This window comes from Pseudorasbora parva, chromosome 24, assembly GCF_024679245.1.
Source record: "Pseudorasbora parva isolate DD20220531a chromosome 24, ASM2467924v1, whole genome shotgun sequence".
In the NCBI taxonomy this organism is placed as follows: domain Eukaryota; kingdom Metazoa; phylum Chordata; class Actinopteri; order Cypriniformes; family Gobionidae; genus Pseudorasbora; species Pseudorasbora parva.
The window spans coordinates 35,471,925-35,496,992 of record NC_090195.1 but is presented as its reverse complement, the minus strand read 5'-3'; the positions used below and the strand labels follow the sequence as shown (position 1 = coordinate 35,496,992).

At 37.6% G+C, this 25,068-nt stretch overlaps 1 protein-coding gene across 2 annotated transcripts in view; it reads left to right on the top strand.

Moving 5' to 3' along the window:
- Positions 1-25,068, top strand: part of LOC137064221 (piezo-type mechanosensitive ion channel component 2) — a 266,236-nt gene that overhangs the window by 1,175 nt on the left and 239,993 nt on the right. The window lies entirely within an intron of this gene.

Here is a 25,068-nt window from a genome sequence, read left to right as displayed (position 1 = left end):
ATTGAAAAGAAGAACAATATAGAATATGACTTATTGGCCGTGTTTTGTCTTGTTTTATGCTTGTTCTATATATATATATATATATATATATATATATATATATATTATCTTGAATCAAACTACCTAATTTATACTCATATTACATGCAAATATGATTATAAACAGTAACTGATTCACAAGATAACTTATTGGACTTGTTTTATGCATTTCCAATGTTATGTTATTTTGCTTAAAACAGCCAAGATGATCTGCCAATCCATTATTTTTCTCACCCCACACTGCAAAAAAAAAGCAAATTTAAAACTTTTGCAGTACAATCAACTTGGATGTTTAAGTTATTTCAACTTATGTTAAACTGACTTTAAAAATGAGTTACATCTTGTATAACTAATTTTAAAAAAAAGTTTAACATTTCTTAACTTATTTTGATGAGTTAAAACAATGTTAAAACATATGTTGTCATAACTAATTGAACATATAATTTTTACAGTGCGTCGGCAGATGATTTTGCCTGTTTTAAGCAAAAACTCACTTCATTTTGACTTTATTTTTTACAAAAACAATAAAATAATATAATGTCATTTTACTTATATAGTAAATGCATCCTGATTTAAGAATTTTTAGATGTTTGGACTGGAAACAAGACAAAAATACTGAGTAAGAGGAGCATTTTTTGCAGTGAATATATTATTTCTTCTCAAAAACAGCACTTTTAGCGCCTATATAAGAGGGTGAGTTGGTTTCCTCAGTTCATTATTGCGTGTCGTTGTGCTGTTTTGAGCCTGTTATTCCCCATCGTGTGCTTCACCATCACAGCAGTGTTTTCCTGTAACTCTTTTAGTGTCGGATGAGTAATCCTGCACTCGACGTCTGTCCAAACAGACTGTCCGGCTAAAGGAAGCACAAGCAACTCTTCCTCTCTCAGATCAAACACACAATCCGTTATATGTACAGTCTCAGTTGTCTGTTGTCTTCTCTGTGTCCTGATAGTGTGAGACGTCTGTCGGATAATCTGCCTCGTTTGACTCACACACAGCCTGTTTTTACAGATAGCGAAGGCTTGAGTTTCTCTAACAGTCTTCCCACGAATAACACCAACACTGATTATTCGTGATAAAGTGCCCAGCGGAGTTAAGATCAGAGAGTGAAACCTTCCCTGTTTTACTGAACACACAGCTGTCCCACATCCGGATCTTGCCAGGGTTGTTGGTGTGTTTCCTACGCAAAGTAGGCCGTAAAATGATGTTGGACATTGGGTCGTTCTCTATAGCTGGTGTTCCTGTTGGTTCAGGGAGTATTCTTTTCATTTATTTCACCATAAAAATCCTTTTTAAAAAGATAGAATCCATGAACCAAATGATTCAGACACAGATATAATGTTTTCCTAGTGTGTGCAGGACACTACACGGCAAAAATGGCTTTTCTTAAGAAAAGCATTTTATTTTCAATAGTTCATTTCTGTAAGTGAGGAGAACAAAATAAAGTCAACTGTAACATATTAAACCCACATATTCTTCATATACCAGTGAAATTTATAAAAAATGGGAGCAAAATGATTCAGACACGAATTGTTCTTAAATCTAACAACTGATTGGTTGTAATCAGAGATGTAATGGAGGCTAAACGGCTGTAAACGCCGTTTACGCACCTCCCAAAATCTGGAAATACCGTTTATCCACCTCTAAATTGAGTTTATCCACCTCTAAATAGCCTACGGTTCCTAAGCCATTTTAAATGAAGCTTATGTCGTTTTAGTTTCATATTGTTCATTTTCATTGGTTGTTTGTTGTACAGTTAGACGAAGTCTTTCATATTGCGCTGCAACTGTCAGTGAGAGTAGTGGGAAGTTCGGATCATTTTACTGACTCGGATCTTTGAGTCGCGTTCAGCCAAATGAGCCAATCTTTTCTCTTTCCGTCTCTATGGGACTGACAGGAAGAACAAAAGACTCGGATCTCACCTGTCGATTCAGAATCAGAACGATCAGAAGCCAAATGGTGCGTAATGCACGCACAGTCAACACAAAATGAACGAATCACTCTCTGAGACAACTCGGTAGTCCCGAGTCATATTAAAGATTCGTTCAAAATGAACAAATCATTCATGAACGACACACAACCAAGATTCAAAAAAGGATCCGGCAATTTTCAAAATGACACAATTATCCATTTGTAGTACATTTAATCAGCTTGTGACACTTTTCAATCACTTATCAAGTGGACAAAGAGGCACTCTGGACATTGTTGTGATATTAATTAATCACAGGCAGCTGGTTTATAGAGAGCATGTCGAAACCCTGTAAAAAAAAAAAAAAAAAAGCTGTAATGATGCAGTGTATTTTGTGTTCACAACTGAGTTCACAAGGTGAACTATGTAGTATTTTTGCAGTAAAATATCCAAAAAACACTAGGCCAGTGTTATATATTTTGTTCAGTTGAGTACCTACAATATCCCAGATGTTTCCAACTATTTGTAAATTGTGAGAAAATTGCTATTTTAACTGAGGACCGGGACGTGTCAGCATAGTGTTTGAGGGAGTCGCCTGTCAATCGCGTCATATCTGCGCTACCCTCGGTTTCGGGTTTTATTTCGCAGGAGCGCTTTACTCTTAGCAGTGTGAACAAGTGAACGCACGGAGTAACGTCATAACATCGTTTTAAACACACTTAAATGTATCTAATATGATAAACAGAGCTCCATTACCTCAAAATCATAACCGGAAGAGCGGATCTGTGCAGGCGCCCGGCGAATGTGTCCCGTCCTGTCATAATAAAAGTCCCGGTGTTCGCGAGCCGTGTGTGTGTTTAACAATCGCTCCAGCAGCTGTGCTCAGGTCTACAACACTCGGTCCTGCTCTGCTTTAGACTACAGTAACGTTAATAACCGCATGCATGAACGTGATTTCTGCCCGAGTCCTATTTTCCACCGGCTGTGATGAGAAGACCACATCTCCCAAGATGCTGCGCTCACACTTTGCATCATCAAACTACGATTTGTTTTGAATAGGCGCCCTCCAGTGGACGAAAGCTGCATAGTGCACCTTTAACTCAGAATCATATAATATTACCATTTTATAAACTGTAGCGAATAAACTGTGATAATGTGAGAAAATGATGAAGTGGTCTAAATACATTTGGGTTTGACCGTATGAGAAAAATCATTATGAACATTATGAACGTGGACTTTTTTGTCTTTAATGAGGAAAATAACTACAAGAAGCCCTTTAAAGTCAGCGTGAAACAGCAGCTGCTTCTGGAACAGAGCAAATGTAGGCGGGGCTTGATTGTGTCTGTGGGGAATTGATTGGGTGGCTGTGGTTTGCTATTGGCCGATCTCATGTGAGTGACAGGTGGCCCCGCCCTCCTCCTCAGAGAGAAATGAAGTTATTCTGACTCAACATTTCCAGGAACGTGAATTTAAAACAATAATAATGTGCACGGATAAATCATTTAAAAATAAATACTGCAATATTCCATAACACAAATAGGAATTTCATGGTGTGCATTGAACATGACAAAATTAAATTAAAACAAAGTATAAAACTATTGATTTAACCATGTTGAGTCTATATAAAAAATATGCTTATTGAACACAACTACTTAAAAAAGTTAATAATGCAAACTGATGTCTAAAGCAAAAGCATTTAGTACTAAAGTAGTAAAATGCCATAAGATACACATCATCAAAAGTGCATCTATCATCATAAAAGTGCATCTATCATCATAAAAGTGCATCTATCCATCATAAAAGTGCATCTATCCATCATAAAAGTGCATCTATCCATCATAAAAGTGCATCTATCCATCATAAAAGTGCATCTGTCCATTATAAAAGTGCATCTGTCCATCATAAAAGTGCATCCATCCGTCATAAAAGTGCATCTATCCATCATAAAAGTGCATCTATCCATCATAAAAGTGCATCTATCCATCATAAAAGTGCATCTGTCCATTATAAAAGTGCATCTGTTCATCATAAAAGTGCATCTGTCCATCATAAAAGTGCATCTGTCCATCATAAAAGTGCATCTGTCGATTATAAAAGTGCATCTGTCAATCATAAAAGTGCATCTATCCATCATAAAAGTGCATCTGTCAATCATAAAAGCGCATCTATCCATCATAAAAGCGCATCTGTCCATCATAAAAGTGCATCTATCCATCATAAAAGCGCATCTGTCCATCATAAAAGTGCATCTATCCATCATAAAAGTGCATCTGTCCATCATAAAAGTGCATCTGTCCATTATAAAAGTGCATCTGTCCATCATAAAAGTGCATCTATCCATCATAAAAGTGCATCTATCCATCATAAAAGTGCATCTATCCATCATAAAAGCGCATCTGTCCATCATAAAAGTGCATCTATCCATCATAAAAGTGCATCTGTCCATTATAAAAGTGCATCTGTCCATCATAAAAGTGCATCTGTTCATCATAAAAGTGCATCTGTCCATCATAAAAGTGCATCTGTCCATCATAAAAGTGCATCTGTCGATTATAAAAGTGCATCTGTCAATCATAAAAGCGCATCTATCCATCATAAAAGTGCATCTGTCAATCATAAAAGCGCATCTATCCATCATAAAAGTGCATCTGTCCATCATAAAAGTGCATCTATCCATCATAAAAGTGCATCTATCCATCATAAAAGTGCATCTATCCATCATAAAAGCGCATCTGTCCATCATAAAAGTGCATCTATCCATCATAAAAGTGCATCTGTCCATTATAAAAGTGCATCTATCCATCATAAAAGTGCATCTGTCCATCATAAAAGTGCATCTATCCATCATAAAAGTGCATCTATCCATCATAAAAGTGCATCTATCCATCATAAAAGTGCATCTATCCATCATAAAAGCGCATCTGTCCATCATAAAAGTGCATCTATCCATCATAAAAGTGCATCTGTCCATCATAAAAGTGCATCTGTCCATCATAAGTGCATCTATCCATCATAAAAGTGCATCTATCCATCATAAAAGTGCATCTATCCATCATAAAAGCGCATCTGTCCATCATAAAAGTGCATCTATCCATCATAAAAGCGCATCTATCAGTCATAAAAGTGCATCTATCCATCATAAAAGTGCATCTATCCATCATAAAAGTGCATCTATCCATCATAAAAGTGCATCTGTCCATCATAAAAGTGCATCTGTCCATCATAAAAGCGCATCTGTCCATCATAAAAGTGCATCTATCCATCATAAAAGTGCATCTGTCCATCATAAAAGTGCATCTGTCCATCATAAAAGTGCATCTGTCCATTATAAAAGTGCATCTGTCCATCATAAAAGTGCATCTGTCCATCATAAAAGTGCATCTGTCCATCATAAAAGTGCATCTGTCCATCATAAAAGTGCATCTATCCATCATAAAAGTGCATCTGTCCATCATAAAAGTGCATCTATCCATCATAAAAGTGCATCTATCCATCATAAAAGTGCATCTGTCCATCATAAAAGTGCATCTATCCATCATAAAAGTGCATCTATCCATCATAAAAGTGCATCTGTCCATCATAAAAGTGCATCTGTCCATTATAAAAGTGCATCTGTCCATCATAAAAGTGCATCTATCCATCATAAAAGTGCATCTATCCATCATAAAAGTGCATCTGTCCATCATAAAAGCGCATCTGTCCATCATAAAAGTGCATCTGTCCATTATAAAAGTGCATCTGTCCATCATAAAAGTGCATCTGTCCATCATAAAAGTGCATCTGTCCATCATAAAAGTGCATCTGTCCATTATAAAAGTGCATCTGTCCATCATAAAAGTGCATCTGTCCATCATAAAAGTGCATCTGTCCATCATAAAAGTGCATCTGTCCATCATAAAAGTGCATCTATCCATCATAAAAGTGCATCTGTCCATCATAAAAGTGCATCTGTCCATCATAAAAGTGCATCTGTCCATCATAAAAGTGCATCTGTCCATCATAAAAGTGCTCCACACGACTCCCTTTAACATTTAAAATCAAGAAAATGAATGTCACTTTTACTTCCGGAACCCAAATGTTGCGGTCTGTTGCTTCATAGCAATCCCAGAATGCAGTGCGAAAAGCACAGACAAGTAAACAGACATTCTGAAGTACTGCAAAAGTAGCATTACATTATAATGTTCAGTTTAAATGACCTATATTGCAGTATAAGAGAACTCTTCTGGAGTCATCTGGGAGAGTTGTTGATGCTGTAAATGTCTAATTCTGCTCTTTTGTGAGCTCAACCCATCCGTTTCTAAAAAGACATTGACATTATTAGTCGGAATAAAGCATGCACCCCTCTTTGACCGAAGGTATGATTTTTAATGTTATCAGACGGGCTTGAGCATCATAAACACAACTGTAAGTGATTTCTGCAAACATCCAGCTCTTGGGTGGGACGTGACGAAGGTGAGCGCCGTTTTTAGGTATACCTAAATATTTTATTGCACTCTGAGGAAATATTTTGTTTGCTCGTTTACAGGAAATAAACAACAGTTATTTACTTTTATAGGGCAAAGGTAGAACCAAAACTTCAAGAAACAGCATCAGTTTGCACAAATATTTGCGACTGTTTCCTGTTTTATGGCTCTCCTCATCCTTTCGAAGGTCAGAAACACCATCTCCCGAATGCAAACTTTGCATTATGTTGAAATGTGACTTGCAGTCTGACACTTCTGATCATAACAGTGCTTTAATTCGAGAGGTAGAAGTGTTTGTGTTCATCTGTTTCAGGGCTTAAGTACACTACTAAAGAAGTCCTCGTCTCTCCGTTTTGTTTAAACTGGGGTTTGGAGGTGGTTGAACTTAAACCACACACAGTGTTTTGTTAGACAGCTGCTTCATTTATGGCTCTGCAGAATTAAAAAGACTTTCTGGAACACTGCAGATGTTGTTGACTGACTGTCACGCTCTCATTACGGCTCTTTATTCCTCTAAACGAGCCACTATGAAGAGACAGAAGAAAAAAATATATGTTCAATAAGTTAGGACAACATGTGTTTTTACATTGTTTTAACTCATCAAAATAAGTTAAGAAATGTTAAAAAGTTATACAAGATTCAACTCGTTTTTTAAAGTCAGCACATAATGCACATTATCTAAGTTGAAATAACCTAAACATCCAAGTCGATTGTACTTAAAATGTGCAGTTTTTGAACGGTTATGAATCACTGTATTGATTCATGATTCGGATCGCGTGTCAAACTGCTGAAATCACGTGACATTGGCGATCCGAATCATGAATCGATTCACTGACTCATAACCATTTGAATCTTTATTTGAGGATTGAACCCAAACGCGGAAGAGAAGCCAATGCTGAATAAAGTCGTAGTTTTTGTTATTTTTGGACCCAAATGTATTTTGGATGCTTCAAGAGACTCTAATTAACCCACTGATGTCTCATATGGACTACTGTGATGATGTTTTTATTCCCTTTCTGGACATGGACAGTATAGTGTGCATACACTTGCATACGCTCTTGGACTAAATATAAAATATCTTAAACTGTGTGTGAAGATGAACGGAGGTCTTACGGGTGTGGAGCGACATTAGGGAGAGGAGTTAATGACAGACATTTCATTTTTGGGTGAACTAACCCTTTAAGGGTTAACATTTGTCCCATAATAATTTGCCAAGCGACGGTAAACCTGACCGCACCTTAACTCCGTCTTCAACACCTGTCCTACAGCGCACTGCAATCCGTCAGTCAGCAGCCACAGAAGGCCTACATTTACAGACGATGGCAGAGAAAGCGCTTTGAGTCATGCTCCATTTAGCCACGGCTTAGTCAGACTCTACGGCTTCACTACGGCTCAGTCTCGCGTCTCCGTCTCCTTTGTGTCTGATTCCAGGCAGGCTGCCACCATAGACAGCAGACAAAAGCTCTCAGGATTAGAGAGAAGAATTTGCAAAACATCAATGATAGCAGCATTTCTTCTGCTGAAAATTAGGTTAATTTGTAGTACAGTTGGCACTCAACTTTATCTCTCATTGAGAATACGTTTTAGTTCTGCTTGAGCTAGTCCAGACAGTACAACTCTAAATGTTAATAATGTCTTGAAGGCAGAGGTGGACAATGTACACAACTTCATTACTTGAGTGAAAGTAACAGTCAAATATTACTCCGTTACAAGTGAAAGTTGTAAAAACAGATTTTTACGAGAGTAAAAAGTACAGAAGTATTTGTTTTCAAAAGTACGTAAGTATCAAAAGTAAATTTCCCTTTTTATGTCGCCGCATTATTGTATTCTTGTTGTATAAATGCACATTATGCCATCATGGTTTAAGCCAGTCAGTGACGCTCCATCTGACACACTAGCAGACGACTAACTTAAACTCATTTAAATACTTGTAGAAAAGTTACAAAGCTCTTTATAAAGCTGCTGTCACTTTAAGGCCGAATGCACGGATCCAATACACTGATACACATCTGATATTCTCACACTGTTCACCTTCACTGAAGACAGAATCAACTTTGTTTATGTGAATACTCCACTAAATGAGCATTTGGACATCCGTCTTCTTCCATTTTGCTCTAAACTATAAATCAGTGTTTAATAAATGCTGTGAAATCATTGAACTTCACGAGACTCTACAAGAGTGATTCCTGAAAGGCTTTCTGCAAAAACCCAAACACCTTTTAAAGAAGAAAAAAATCATCACTGACTTTCAAAGCTGCGACAGAAACGACTTTCGACATCGAGGACCTTGACAGAAATGTAGTGGAGTAAAAAGAACGATATTTGTCTTTCACATGGAGTGAAGTTAAAGTCAGAAGTTTACAGAAAAAATAATACTCCAGTAAAGCACAGATACTCAAACAGTGAACTTGAGTACAGGACTCGAGTAATTGAGCTGAGTTACTGTCCAGCTCTGGTTGAAGGAGAGATTTTAGCGTCGTCCACTTACATTGAGTTTTGATGTTTCCCGACGGCCATTTGTCACAATATAGATCGCATATCAAAGCTGCTCGTGTTTTAAAGCTTTCCGTATCATATTCAAGACTGGATCGCTCACATGGCTGCATTTAATCAGGCTCTACATCACATATATGATGCCATATTTCATTTCCAGAGAGAGCCATCATACACAGGGTGGTTTGAAATGGTCCAAAGCCAATTTTATATTAAATACGTTTTGATCACCCATGTGTTCCTTCTGGGTGTTGCTTTTTCTTCGCATGCTACATAGTGGGACTATTCATACAGTTTTATCTTAAACGTTTCCTGTCTGTAATCTGACAGCTCAGCCTCTGAAATACATTCGACTACCTGAAAGGACCTTTTGTGAAACATTGGCCAAGCAAAAACTAAATTCAGACTTTTTCTCACTCCAGCAATTAAAGTGAAGCCGCCAGCAACAGTCCCACTGCACATCACACCTCAAAGAACGAGCGTTCATGAAGAATAAAGAGGCGGCCATTGAAAAAAATCTAAGGCCTTTGAAATCACAGTTTTGCTACACTAATACATTGCTTCAGTTCTCTTTTATCTTTTTTTTAAAAAAATTATTTAAATGACCTTTTTATGTCTTAGCTGTTCAAAAAGTAAAGACACACATTTTCCAGGGCCATTTTACACTTGCCTATTTTTAAACCCTTTATTAAATTAGGCAACTTATTTCAACAACCAATAATACAACGTGGCTAAGGCACACCTTAAGGACAAAGTGCAAAAGGCACACAGCGTTGATGCAAATACTTCCGCTAAGATATGTTTTTAATAATGTCTAAGATAATACTTGTTCAAAACAATCACTTTAGCAAAGTTTGAACTATTTTCTGTTTATTTTTGATGAATACAATAATACATTTTTGATCAATAAATATGCTGTCATTAAAATATGTTAATATAGAAATATATCTGAAAAATATAGAAACAAAATCATTTTAAAAAGTAAAGATTCTGAAAGCATTGAAGGAGATCCCATAATTTAATATATTTACAGTAGTAACAATAACTTATATTTTATTATATATGATTATTATCTCATTTTTTATATCTCAAATATGATGGTTTCATTATAAATATGGTGACTATCTCTAAGGTGGACACCCAACTTAAATATGAAACTTACTAAAATTACAAAAAAAATTAGTTGTGATCAGTCACTAGAAAATTTACAATTGGAGACTTTTTTTTTTTTTTTTTACAGTGAAGGTGTGTCTGCAATTTATACAAATTGACTATTTTAAAGCAGGTCTTCAAAATCCCTGCCCCCTTCTGCCATTGGTCAGAAACACAGATGGCCCCGCCCCAAACTCACGCCATTGGCTGAGTCGCTGTTGCCGTGTGTGGCTGGTCGGATTAGCAAACGGGAGAGTTTTAATTGTGATCAACCAACGAAAGGTTTAGTTGTCTCTACGTACTGTGTATTTAACTGGAATATGAGAAAATATTGTAACCAGAATATACATTATATAAATATTATCACTTATATATTGATATACATTTTGACCTAAAATTTTGGTGTTGAAAATGAAATAGTCTATGACTTTTACATATTGCAGAGTAATCCTGCGAGCATCTGACGTCACGTTATATTCTGGCTTCTGTCAGCTCTGTCGGACAGCTGCGTACCTGCTTTGTTAGTGTGTGTGTGTGTGTGTGTGTGTGTGTGTGTGTGTGTGTGTGTGTGTGTGTGTGTGTGTGTGTGTGTGTGTGTGTGTGTGTGTGTGTGTGTGTGTGTGTGTGTGTGTGTGTGTGTGAAGTGACGAGCGGACGCTGAAGGTTACATCCGCAGCCTAGGCCGCTCTGAATGAAGTGTGAAACCTTTAGTTGCAGAGCGTTCATCTGCAGACTAAACAAACACGCCAGAGCCTTCGCTGCTCATGTGTGCAACAAGACACTTCAGCAAAAAAAGGCTCCTAAATTACGGCTTTTGATGGCTTCTAACTTTTGGCAATTGCGTGATCTTTGTAGGAACATTCAGGGATTTCCATTTAGCCTTTTTTTTCCAGTAAAATATGCAAACAATTCCTTGAGGCTTGTTTTCAGATTGTTGAATTAATGTATTATTATTATTGATTTTTAATTAGCTGTTGGCACAACCACAGTAGTTTGAAACATCATTATGCCTATTCTGTAGAGTTCCTATTATTGAATTTGTCCATCGTTTAACGCGAATGAATCAGTTATCATCCAGTTTCTAATCTACTCACACCATCATTATGGTTTCTTATAAATGCAATGACTCAGGTTATTTAATGAGCACATTATGATACGAAATTACAAGCAAAATCAGTCCTGCGTGGCCGCTTTCTGCTTCCTTTCCTTCCAGCGAGCGCTTGACGAAAGAAGTCATGGTGACGGATGTGTTATTTGTGGCAACACAGCAAAGAGCATTTACTTTATATTTCAGAAAGCCGTCAGATGAAAGTTATCCAGCACACCATGATCAATCAAAGCCATCAATGCAGATGGATCCAGTGTGGGTTAAATATTAAATGAGGCTTATAAAACAATTTAATAGGCTGTGGACGTGCTATTGGCAGAAGCATATTAACATGATGTTGATTTAACATAACCTCTGATGATGGACATTAAAACTGCACATGCCTATTTAATTTTCCCTCACAAAATCATCCATATATAGAGGTTAAAGAACCTAAATTTGACCTTTTGTCAAAATATAAGCATGTATAGTTTTAATATCCATCATCAGAGGTTATGTTAAATCAACATCATGTTAATATGCTTCTGCCAATAGCACGTCCACAGCCTATTAAAATGTTTCATAAGCCTCATTTAATATTTAACCCGCACTGGATTCATCTGTATTGATGGTTTTGATTGATCATGGTGAACAAAACACACAAAACTTCCCAAGACTGATCTCAGAGTTATAGGTATACATAAGTGTACGTAAGACACTGAAACAGACAGACAGTATCTAATAAACCCTACAGCTTTAGAGAAGTAGAAATGTTTATGTCTTTTTAATGGCAATTTAGAAGTGAAATCCTCACTTTTTATACTGTTGGTTTATAATTATTTAAAGGAGTCGTATAATGCCCCTTTTTACAACATGTTAAATAAGTCTCTGACTGTGTATGTGAAGTTTTAGTTCAAAATACCCACAGATAATTTTATAGAAGGTTAAAATTGTCACTTTTTGAGGGTGAACAAAAACAAACAGTTTTTGTGTGTGTCCCTTTAAATGCAAATGAGCTTGCTGCTTCAAGAGCTTGTGTTAGCAGCTCTGATTACCTCACGCTGACACAAACTGAAAATGGCAGAACCTGTTCAGCCTTTTTTTTTTTTTACTTAAACCGAAGCACATTTGAGCTTCAGCGAGAACCAATGAGGTTCATTTTCGTGTTACGCATCAAGTTTGAGCTTCAGCGAGAGCCAATGAGGTTCATTTTCGTGTTACGCATCAAGTTTGAGCTTCAGCGAGAGCCAATGAGGTTCATTCTCGTGTTACGCATCACGTTTGAGCTTCAATGAGAACCAATGAGGTTCATTCTCGTGTTACGCATCACGTTTGAGCTTCAATGAGAACCAATGAGGTTCATTCTCGTGTTACGCATCACGTTTGAGCTTCAATGAGAACCAATGAGGTTTATTCTCGTGTTACGCATCACGTTTGAGCTTCAGTGAGAGCCAATGAGGTTCATTCTCGTGTTACGCATCACGTTTGAGCTTCAATGAGAACCAATGAGGTTCATTCTCGTGTTACGCATCACGTTTGAGCTTCAATGAGAACCAATGAGGTTCATTCTCGTGTTACGCATCACGTTTGAGCTTCAGTGAGAGCCAATGAGGTTTATTCTCGTGTTACGCATCACGTTTGAGCTTCAGTGAGAGCCAATGAGGTTCATTCTCGTGTTACGCATCACGTTTGAGCTTCAATGAGAACCAATGAGGTTCATTCTCGTGTTACGCATCACGTTTGAGCTTCAATGAGAACCAATGAGGTTCATTCTCGTGTTACGCATCACGTTTGAGCTTCAGCGAGAACCAATGAGGTTCATTTTCGTGTTACGCATCAAGTTTGAGCTTCAGCGAGAGCCAATGAGGTTCATTCTCGTGTTACGCATCACGTTTGAGCTTCAATGAGAACCAATGAGGTTCATTCTCGTGTTACGCATCACGTTTGAGCTTCAATGAGAACCAATGAGGTTCATTCTCGTGTTACGCATCACGTTTGAGCTTCAGTGAGAGCCAATGAGGTTTATTCTCGTGTTACGCATCACGTTTGAGCTTCAGTGAGAGCCAATGAGGTTCATTCTCGTGTTACGCATCACGTTTGAGCTTCAATGAGAACCAATGAGGTTCATTCTCGTGTTACGCATCACGTTTGAGCTTCAGTGAGAGCCAATGAGGTTTATTCTCGTGTTACGCATCACGTTTGAGCTTCAGTGAGAGCCAATGAGGTTTATTCTCGTGTTACGCATCACGTTTGAGCTTCAGTGAGAGCCAATGAGGTTTATTCTCGTGTTACGCATCACGTTTGAGCTTCAATGAGAACCAATGAGGTTCATTCTCGTGTTACGCATCACGTTTGAGCTTCAGTGAGAGCCAATGAGGTTCATTCTCGTGTTACGCATCACGTTTGAGCTTCAGTGAGAGCCAATGAGGTTCATTCTCGTGTTACGCATCACGTTTGAGCTTCAGTGAGAGCCAATGAGGTTCATTCTCGTGTTACGCATCACGTTTGAGCTTCAGTGAGAGCCAATGAGGTTTATTCTCGTGTTACGCATCACGTTTGAGCTTCAGCGAGATCCAATGAGGTTCATTCTCGTGTTACGCATCACGTTTGAGCTTCAGTGAGAACCAATGAGGTTCATTCTCGTGTTACGCATCACGTTTGAGCTTCAGCGAGAGCCAATGAGGTTCATTCTTGCGCATAAAGCAATGCACAAGGCTTTCCTGGCCAATGAGTTTTTAAGTCCAATTTTAAACAGAGCTGAAAAAATAACAGATCCAGTTACTGGTGTAAAAGGAGTCGTGTGTGTGTGTGTGTGTGTGTGTGTGTGTGTGTGTGTGTGTGTGTGTGTGTGTGTGTGTGTGTGTGTGTGTGTGTGTGTGTGTGTGTGTGTGTGTGTGTGTGGATGTGCACATACGTGTGTCGAGAGAGAATCAGCAAGGGAACATGGTTTTGAATCACACGCACTGCACTATTCCTGCCTGTGGTTTCTGTCCTCTCAAACTCATAAATTCCCCAGCATCAATGAACTGACATATTTATGTTTGACATTAATGTTTAGTTCTAATAAAATTTGGTATTTTTAATGTTTTTTGGGTATATTTTTGTCAACTTTGGTATTATTTCAACGTCAACATCAGTGTTATTTAGGTTGGGTGTAAAAGTCCTTGCCAGGAATGCTGGGACATTTAATCCCAGCAGCTAACCAAATAAAAAGCGTATGCCAAATCTCAGCATGTATTCATATTTTCATTCACCTTAACATTAGAACATTGCTAAAAGAAAACAGAGTAACAATTGATATGCAACCTTTGTGCATTATAAAGTTATCCAAAATGCCTATTATATTTTCATACATAATTGGAACCACAGTTATAAAAGATTTTACATGGCTCCCAGGAATACTCGATACTGATTGGTCAATCACAGCATTCAGCGGTCATATGTTTTCTAATAGATTGGTTCTGTATGCCATTGATTTTCTCACATTAACGTATAAACTGTTACAGACAGACTTACTGTAATTTCAAATGTTTGTTTTTTATATATATAAACAGTATAACAGTGGTCAGTATCTATCAAAAGTGCTCCAAGGAAGGACCAGTGGAGAACCGGCCACAGGGTCATGGGCGGCCAAGGCTCATTGATGCACGTGGGGAGCGAAGGCTGGCCCGTGGGGTCCGATCAAACAGACCAGCTACTGGAGCTCAAACTGCTCCAGAAGTTAATGCTGGTTCTGATAGAAAGCTGTCAGAATACACAGAGCAGCTCAGTTTGTTGTGTTGTGTGTGTGTGTGTGTGGCTTACCTGGGGAACACATGGCCCCAGGATGCACTATGGAAAGAAGGCGAGCCGGCGGAGGCAGTGTGATGCTTTGGCCAATGTTCTGCTGGGAAACCTTGGGTCCTCCATCCATGTGGATGTTACTTTGACACGCTCCACCTACCTAAGCATTGCTGAGACCATGTTCAGCCTTTGATGGAAACGGTATTCTGGTGGCTGTGGCTCTTCCAGCAGGATAATGCTCCTGACACAAAGCACAAATGCTTCAGGAATGGTTTGAGGAGCACAACAACCAGTTTGAGGCGTCGACTCGGCCTCCAGATTCCCCAGATCTCAATCCAATCAAGCATCTGTGGGATGAGCCGAACAAACAAGTCCGATCCATGGGGTCATAATGTTATGCCTGATTGGTGTATTTACCAGCAGAATTCCTGGTCAAAAACTACATTACCAACGATTCTGCAAAGAATTCTCCACCAATCAGAGAATCAAAAAAAATTGTGCCAAAAGAAGCCCTGCCCACTTCATGAAGCTCTGCGAATGTCATGGAGTCAGTCAACCCACACTCTTAAAGCTTTTTGCTTCATATTTAAGTTTGTAATGTTGTGATTCACCTCATAGCTGGTTGGTTTGGTTGATGGTTTATAATTATTGAATGAAGGCTTTTGATCAAAGGATCACAGAACCATAAAAGGCATATAATTGCCACTCCCGAGCAGATTTTGTTGTTGAAAAGCCGCCTTGTATCCTACACAAACTGACTGAACAAAAGAGCTAAACATCTCCGTTAGACTGGCCCCATTATCATACGGTTAGTGGTTTGTCTGCTGGTTGGGATATTTTCATTTCTGGCTTTAAGCTCGGGTGAGTGACTCATTAAATCAAAGGTCTTAGTGGTCTGTCTCGCTGCCAGAAAGCTTTGAGATTTTCTCAAACATTGTTTTAAGACAGAAGCCCAGAGCCGACTCTTACTCACAGCAACTCAAGAGGACTCATTGAGGACTCAGAGCGTTCTACAAGTTTGATATCATTTGTTGTATACTATTCTCGATTAACTATGATACAAAAGATCCTTCTTGAAACCGAGAGCGAACAGCCCTTTCAAAACAGAATGTGGTCTAAAAAATGAAATGACTGAAAGTAAAGAATCTGTGTAATAACAAAGCAATCCGTTCCTATCCTCGTGGAATGGAGAATTAGCTTTCGTTCACGGGTGGTAACAGACAGTAAATAAAAGATGAAAACTGTTTAAATCAACAGTTTCAGACATCAGTTCATACAGTTATACATGTTTTTTCCCCCTTCATGTCTTTTCAAATGTGAAAAGGAAGATCAAGATGGTGAGGCTGTTCACATTTATGCGCAGTTTGTTAAACTAACGCAAACTCGCTCTGAGAAAACAATAGTGCTTGATTAGAGACATTTTGTTTGAATAAAATCTCCAAGTGTATTTGAAGTTCCATCAGAACAGCGTCTGAAAGGGTCCACTGACTAAAACACAACCCACAAATGAAAACGAGATTGCATTGTGACTAGAGTCGCAGGTTTGAGTTTAAATTGCCACTCTATGTGTGTCAGGTAATTGAAATATTTTAAATATATTACATTATTATTTATTTAACTAAATGTAGTTATTTTAAGTTTTTGCAGCAGAAAAAAAACTAACAACAAGTTTACTTTAAAGGGGTCATGAACTGAGAAACTAATTTTCCTTGAGGTTTTGCCATATGAGATCCTCATGATTTAAGAATGTCCTGTAAGTTTCAGAACTGTTAGTCCAAAAACAGCTTTTATTGTAACCAATCCCAGAGAACGTCTCGTTGTGAAATTAGCCTATTGATGATGTCATAGATCAGTGAAAGACCCTCTGCAGAAGAAGATCAGCGACCACTTCATCATCATAACTTTAGCCCCGCCTACTTAATCATCATACATTGGCCCGCCCACTTCAACATTATACATTTAGCCACGCCCACTTCATTATCATACATTTAGCCCCGCCCACTTAGTCATCATACATTTAGCCCCGCTCACTGTAGTGTTAGTGAGAAATGACGAGGAGAGAAGAGCGATATAGGATCACTGGACTAAAAATAACATTACCTTCCAAAGGATCCTAATGGACGGTTATGAGTCAGTGAATTGATTCATGATTCGGATCGCGTGTCAAACTGCTGAAATCATGTGACTTTGGCGATCCGAATCATGAATCGATTCGCTGATTCATAACCGTTTGAATCTTTATTTGAGGACTGAACACAAACCCGGAAGAGAAGCCAATGCTGAATAAAGTCGTAGTTTTTGTTATTTTTGGACCCAAATGTATTTTGGATGCTTCAAGAGACTCTAATTAACCCACTGATGTCTCATATGGACTAACCCAGAGTTATCAAAAAAGTCCTGGCTAATCCAAGCCTTTTGATAGCTGTAGTTGTAGTTTGAAGTCCATAAAACTGCATCTATCCATCATAAAAGTGCATCTATCCATCATAAAAGTGCATCTGTCCATCATAAAAGTGCATCTGTCCATCATAAAAGTGCATCTATCCATAAAAGTGCATCTATCCATCATAGAAGTGTATCAATCCATCATAAAAGTGCATCCATCCGTCATAAAAGTGCATCCATCCGTCATAAAAGTGCATCCATCCATCATAAAAGTGCATCTATCCATCATAAAAGTGCATCTATCCATCATAAAAGTGCATCTATCCATCATAAAAGTGCATCTGTCCATCATAAAAGTGCATCTGTCCATCATAAAAGTGCATCTATCCATCATAAAAGTGCATCTATCCATCATAGAAGTGTATCAATCCATCATAAAAGTGCATCCATCCGTCATAAAAGTGCATCTATCCGTCATAAAAGTGCATCTATCCGTCATAAAAGTGCATCCATCCATCATAAAAGTGCATCTATCCATCATAAAAGTGCATCTATCCGTCATAAAAGTGCATCTGTCCGTCATAAAAGTGCATCTATCCGTCATAAAAGTGCATCCGTCCGTCATAAAAGTGCATCTATCCGTCATAAAAGTGCATCTATCCGTCATAAAAGTGCATCTATCCGTCATAAAAGTGCATCCATCCGTCATAAAAGTGCATCCGTCCGTCATAAAAGTGCATCTATCCGTCATAAAAGTGCATCTATCCGTCATAAAAGTGCATCTATCCGTCATAAAAGTGCATCCGTCCGTCATAAAAGTGCATCTATCCGTCATAAAAGTGCATCTATCCGTCATAAAAGTGCATCTATCCGTCATAAAAGTGCATCCATCCGTCATAAAAGTGCATCTATCCGTCATAAAAGTGCATCTATCCATCATAAAAGTGCATCTATCCATCATAAAAGTGCATCTATCCATCATAAAAGTGTATCAATCCATCATAGAAGTGCATCTATCCATCATAAAAGTGCATCTATCCATCATAAAAGTGCATCTATCCATCATAAAAGTGCATCTGTCCATCATAAAAGTGCATCTGTCCATCATAAAAGTGCATCTATCCATCATAAAAGTGCATCTATCCATCATAAAAGTGCATCTATCCATCATAAAAGTGCATCTATCCATCATAAAAGTGCATCTGTCCATCATAAAAGTGCATCTATCCATCATAAAAGTGCATCTGTCCATCATAAAAGTGCATCTATCCATCATAAAAGTGTATCAATCCATCATAAAAGTGCATCTATCCATCATAAAAGTGCATCTATCCATCATAAAAGTGCATCTGTCCATCATAAAAGTGCATCTATCCATCATAAAAGTGCATCTGTCCATCATAAAAGTGCATCTATCCATCATAAAAGTGCATCTATCCATCATAAAAGTGCATCTATCCATCATAAAAGTGCATCTATCCATCATAAAAGTGCATCTATCCATCATAAAAGTGCATCTATCCATCATAAAAGTGCATCCATCCATCATAAAAGTGCATCCATCCGTCATAAAAGTGCATCCGTCCGTCATAAAAGTGCATCTATCCATCATAAAAGTGCATCTGTCCGTCATAAAAGTGCATCTATCCATCATAAAAGTGCATCCATCCGTCATAAAAGTGCATCTATCCATCATAAAAGTGCATCTATCCATCCTAAAAGTGCATCTATCCATCATAAAAGTGCATCTATCCATCATAAAAGTGCATCTATCCATCATAAAAGTGCATCCATCCGTCATAAAAGTGCATCTATCCATCATAAAAGTGCATCCATCCGTCATAAAAGTGCATCCGTCCGTCATAAAAGTGCATCTATCCATCATAAAAGTGCATCCATCCGTCATAAAAGTGCATCTATCCATCATAAAAGTGCATCTGTCCGTCATAAAAGTGCATCCATCCGTCATAAAAGTGCATCTATCCATCATAAAAGTGCATCTGTCCGTCATAAAAGTGCATCTATCCATCATAAAAGTGCATCCATCCGTCATAAAAGTGCATCTATCCATCATAAAAGTGCATCCATCCGTCATAAAAGTGCATCTATCCATCATAAAAGTGCATCTGTCCGTCATAAAAGTGCATCCATCCATCATAAAAGTGCATCTGTCCGTCATAAAAGTGCATCTGTCCGTCATAAAAGTGCATCTGTCCGTCATAAAAGTGCATCTGTCCATCATAAAAGTGCATCTGTCCATCATAAAAGTGCATCTATCCATCATAAAAGTGCATCCATCCGTCATAAAAGTGCATCTATCCATCATAAAAGTGCATCCATCCGTCATAAAAGTGCATCTATCCATCATAAAAGTGCATCCATCCGTCATAAAAGTGCATCTATCCATCATAAAAGTGCATCTATCCATCATAAAAGTGCATCCATCCGTCATAAAAGTGCATCTATCCATCATTAAAGTGCATCTATCCATCATAAAAGTGCATCTATCCATCATAAAAGTGCATCTGTCCATCATAAAAGTGCATCTATCCATCATAAAAGTGCATCTGTCCATCATAAAAGTGCATCTATCCATCATAAAAGTGCATCTATCCATCATAAAAGTGCATCTATCCATCATAAAAGTGCATCCATCCGTCATAAAAGTGCATCTATCCATCATAAAAGTGCATCCATCCGTCATAAAAGTGCATCTATCCATCATAAAAGTGCATCTGTCCGTCATAAAAGTGCATCCATCCATCATAAAAGTGCATCTGTCCGTCATAAAAGTGCATCTGTCCGTCATAAAAGTGCATCTGTCCGTCATAAAAGTGCATCTGTCCATCATAAAAGTGCATCTGTCCATCATAAAAGTGCATCTATCCATCATAAAAGTGCATCCATCCGTCATAAAAGTGCATCTATCCATCATAAAAGTGCATCCATCCGTCATAAAAGTGCATCTATCCATCATAAAAGTGCATCCATCCGTCATAAAAGTGCATCTATCCATCATAAAAGTGCATCTATCCATCATAAAAGTGCATCCATCCGTCATAAAAGTGCATCTATCCATCATTAAAGTGCATCTATCCATCATAAAAGTGCATCTATCCATCATAAAAGTGCATCTGTCCATCATAAAAGTGCATCTATCCATCATAAAAGTGCATCTGTCCATCATAAAAGTGCATCTATCCATCATAAAAGTGCATCTATCCATCATAAAAGTGTATCAATCCATCATAAAAGTGCATCCATCCATCATAAAAGTGCATCCATCCGTCATAAAAGTGCATCCGTCCGTCATAAAAGTGCATCTATCCATCATAAAAGTGCATCTGTCCGTCATAAAAGTGCATCTATCCATCATAAAAGTGCATCCATCCGTCATAAAAGTGCATCTATCCATCATAAAAGTGCATCTATCCATCCTAAAAGTGCATCTATCCATCATAAAAGTGCATCTATCCATCATAAAAGTGCATCTATCCATCATAAAAGTGCATCTATCCATCATAAAAGTGTATCAATCCATCATAAAAGTGCATCCATCCGTCATAAAAGTGCATCCATCCATCATAAAAGTGCATCCATCCGTCATAAAAGTGCATCCGTCCGTCATAAAAGTGCATCTATCCATCATAAAAGTGCATCCATCCGTCATAAAAGTGCATCTATCCATCATAAAAGTGCATCTGTCCGTCATAAAAGTGCATCCATCCGTCATAAAAGTGCATCTATCCATCATAAAAGTGCATCTGTCCGTCATAAAAGTGCATCCATCCATCATAAAAGTGCATCCATCCGTCATAAAAGTGCATCTATCCATCATAAAAGTGCATCCATCCGTCATAAAAGTGCATCTATCCATCATAAAAGTGCATCTGTCCGTCATAAAAGTGCATCCATCCATCATAAAAGTGCATCTGTCCGTCATAAAAGTGCATCTGTCCGTCATAAAAGTGCATCTGTCCGTCATAAAAGTGCATCTGTCCATCATAAAAGTGCATCTGTCCATCATAAAAGTGCATCTATCCATCATAAAAGTGCATCCATCCGTCATAAAAGTGCATCTATCCATCATAAAAGTGCATCCATCCGTCATAAAAGTGCATCTATCCATCATAAAAGTGCATCCATCCGTCATAAAAGTGCATCTATCCATCATAAAAGTGCATCTGTCCGTCATAAAAGTGCATCCATCCATCATAAAAGTGCATCTGTCCGTCATAAAAGTGCATCTGTCCGTCATAAAAGTGCATCTGTCCGTCATAAAAGTGCATCTGTCCATCATAAAAGTGCATCTGTCCATCATAAAAGTACATCTGTCCATCATAAAAGTGCATCTGTCCATCATAAAAGTGCATCTATCCATCCAATTCGTAAATCTGATACATGATTGTAAATCGTAAATTAGCACTTTATTTAAACATCAACTCTCCGAATTCAGCTTTGCAAAGCATGATGGGAAGTGAATGTCTAGTTTGATTGGGTTATTTGATTGAAACATGTTATTTAAAGTAAAAACATCAAGTTATGTCAAAAGAGTAACGGTTTTAAGTCGATATAACATGAGGCGATCACATTTGTTCCAGAAACCTGATAGAATGGTGTTGAATTGAGATGAGTTACTTAATTAAAGTGAACAGCATCATGCAATCGTTTTTTGTTGAGTGTATACTCGGCTAATGAGTGGCAGTTTTTGCAACGCTGCAAGCAAAATAAACCTTAGTTCGTTTGGGGTATTTGTGGCAGGCAGCCCGGTTTCGCTCTAAACACTCAGTGTGTCCTAAAAACGCAGTCGATTAAGGTGTCTAGCAACACTGCCAATGTGAAGTGTTAATGGACAGCTAATCCCGCTAATACCATAAACTGAGACTGCAAAATAATCATATTTAAAATCCCCGCCATTAAACAAAAAGGCAATGGCCGCTTATTTGGACGCTGTCTTGAAATCTAAGACTGACTAAATATTTTTCCTCAAAATCCCTCACCCCGAGCCCAAAAACATGTTGAGCGGATGTTAGCGTAGCGTAGCCACCTTTGAAAACAGCAAAACTGGGCAAAACAGCTCTCATTCCTCCAGCAGATACACGAGAAAAAGGGTGTCAAAGTTGTACTTTAGGGGTACAGCAGCTTGTCTCCTGGGCAGTACCCTTAAAAGGACAACTTTGTACAATTTTTACCATAAAAAGGTTCATATTAAGGTACGCATTTGTACTAATATGCACCTTTAGGTGTAAAAAAAGGTACAAAGTTGTCCTTTTAAGGGTACTGCCCAGGAGACAAGCTGCTGTACCCCTAAAGTACAACTTTGACACCCTTTTTCTCGTGTGTGTATACCACAGGATCATGTGCTTTTAAAGGGAGTGTGTGAGACAAGGTCTCGTTTTGAGCCATTGCTCAGATTAATCTGGTAAAGTCTTTTAACCAAGTCTTTTGATCAAATCTGACCCTGGACCACAAAACCAGGGTCCATCATAAACATGACCTAGGGTCATGTTTTGATATTGAGATTTATACATTATCTGAATAAAGCTGAATAAAGATGCATAGTTGCGGTATGGTTTATGATAGGACAATATTTGTAAATCTGGAATCTGATGGTGCAAACAAATGTAAATATTAAGAAAATCTCCTTTAAAGTCCAAATAATGTCCTTATCAATGCATATTACTACTAATAATACATTTAGGATAATTTACTAAATATCTTCATGGAACATGATCTTAATATCCTAATGATTTTTGGCATAGAAGAAAAATAGATAATTTTGACCCCTCCTATGTTGGCTATTGCCACAGATATACCCGTGAGACTAATTAAGATCCCGTAAGATAGATGATTGAAATTAAATGAAGATAATTTCCCACCAAAATATCACCATTCAAAGATTTGCGCTCGGTAAGATGTTTTAATGTTTTTGAAAGAAGTCTCTTCTGCTCACCAATACTGCATTTATTTGATAACATTTTTTATTAAATTAAATTAAAAGGTTTTTTTTTTAATCAAATAAAGTGGCAAAAAAAAGTTCCTCCAACCTTTTCAAGTTATTTATTTATTTATTTATTTATTTATTTATTTATTTATTTATTTATTTATTTATTTATTTATTTATTTATTTATGTTAATTTATCCTGAATATAAAATAGCCATGTTGATCTGCTCATCAAGGCAGCATTTATTTGATTAAAAACTAAAACTAAATAAATAAATGTGTGCGTGTGTGTGTGTGTGGTATATAATTATTATTATCAAATAAAGTGGCATCTTCAGAAAAAAATGATCCTCGAACCTTTTCAAATAATGCTTTATTTTATTTTATTTTAATTTATTGTATTTTATTTTATCACAATATCAAGTGGCATCTTCGGGGAGAAATCCCCTTTTTTCAACTTTTTCAAGTTTTATTTAATTTATCATTTTAATTTTTTATTTCATTTGCCTGAATATAAAACGGCCACAAGTAAAATTATCATTTCTTCTAAAAACACCTAAATCTTATCAAACCACATCTTTTGAAAGGTCTCTTGTGAAGTGTGCTTAATTATTATGAACATAATTAAACAGTTTTGGTCCTAAAACCGTCTGTTTTGGATTCGGAGGTGAAATGTGACCCGTTTGTATGTTGTGAGCTTCATCGGGTCATTTCGAGCGGTTGAAAAGCAAAAACCACAAGCGGACGGAGAAGAGCTGGACCTTTACAGTTCAAACATGTTTCATTTCCAGATTTGGAAAAGCCAGGATGTGGCTTCAAATGAAACAAACCGAAGCAAATTGTCCTTCCCTAGCTCATTCAGCTTTAGCATTGCACAATTTGTCAGAGAAAACAAGGCTTGGAGAAACCCAAAGGCTTCAAAGAGACAGAAGAACTCATGCAGAGATGCGAGTCCGTTTGCTGACACTGATGAAAGAAAAGATGGACAGTAACTCAGCTCATTTACTCGAGTCCTGTACTCAAGTTCACTTGTTGAGTATCTGTACTTTACTGGAGTATTATTTTTTCTGTAATCTTCTGACTTTAACTTCACTCCATCTGAAAGACAGATATCGTCCTCTTTACTCCACTACATTTCCATCAAGGTCCTCGAAGTGGAAAGTCGTTTCTGTCGCAGCTTTGAAAGTCAGCGGATGATTTTTTTCTTCTTTTAAAGGTGTTTGGGTTTTTGCAGAAAGCCTTTCAGGAATCACTCTTGTAGAGTCTCGTGAAGTTCAATGATTTCACAGCATTTATTAAACACTGATTTATAGTTTAGAGCAAAATGGAAGAAGACGGATGTCCAAATGCTCATTTAGTGGAGTATTCACATAAACAAAGTTGATTCTGTCTTCAGTGAAGGTGAACAGTGTGAGAATATCAGATGTGTATCAGTGTATTGGATCCGTGCATTCGGCCTTAAAGTGACAGCAGCTTTATAAAGAGCTTTGTAACTTTTCTACAAGTATTTAAATGAGTTTAAGTTAGTCGTCTGCTAGTGTGTCAGATGGAGCGTCACTGACTGGCTTAAACCATGATGGCATAATGTGCATTTATACAACTATAATACAATAATGTGTTGACATAAAAAATAATATTTACTTTTAATACTTAAGTACTTTTGAAAACAAATACTTCTGTACTTTTACTCCAGTAAAACTCAGTTTCTACAACTTTCACTTGTAACAGAGTAATATTTGACCAGCAGTACTGTTACTTTCACTCAGGTAATGAAGTTGTGTAGTTTGTCCAGCTCTGGGTGAAAGCCGTACGTT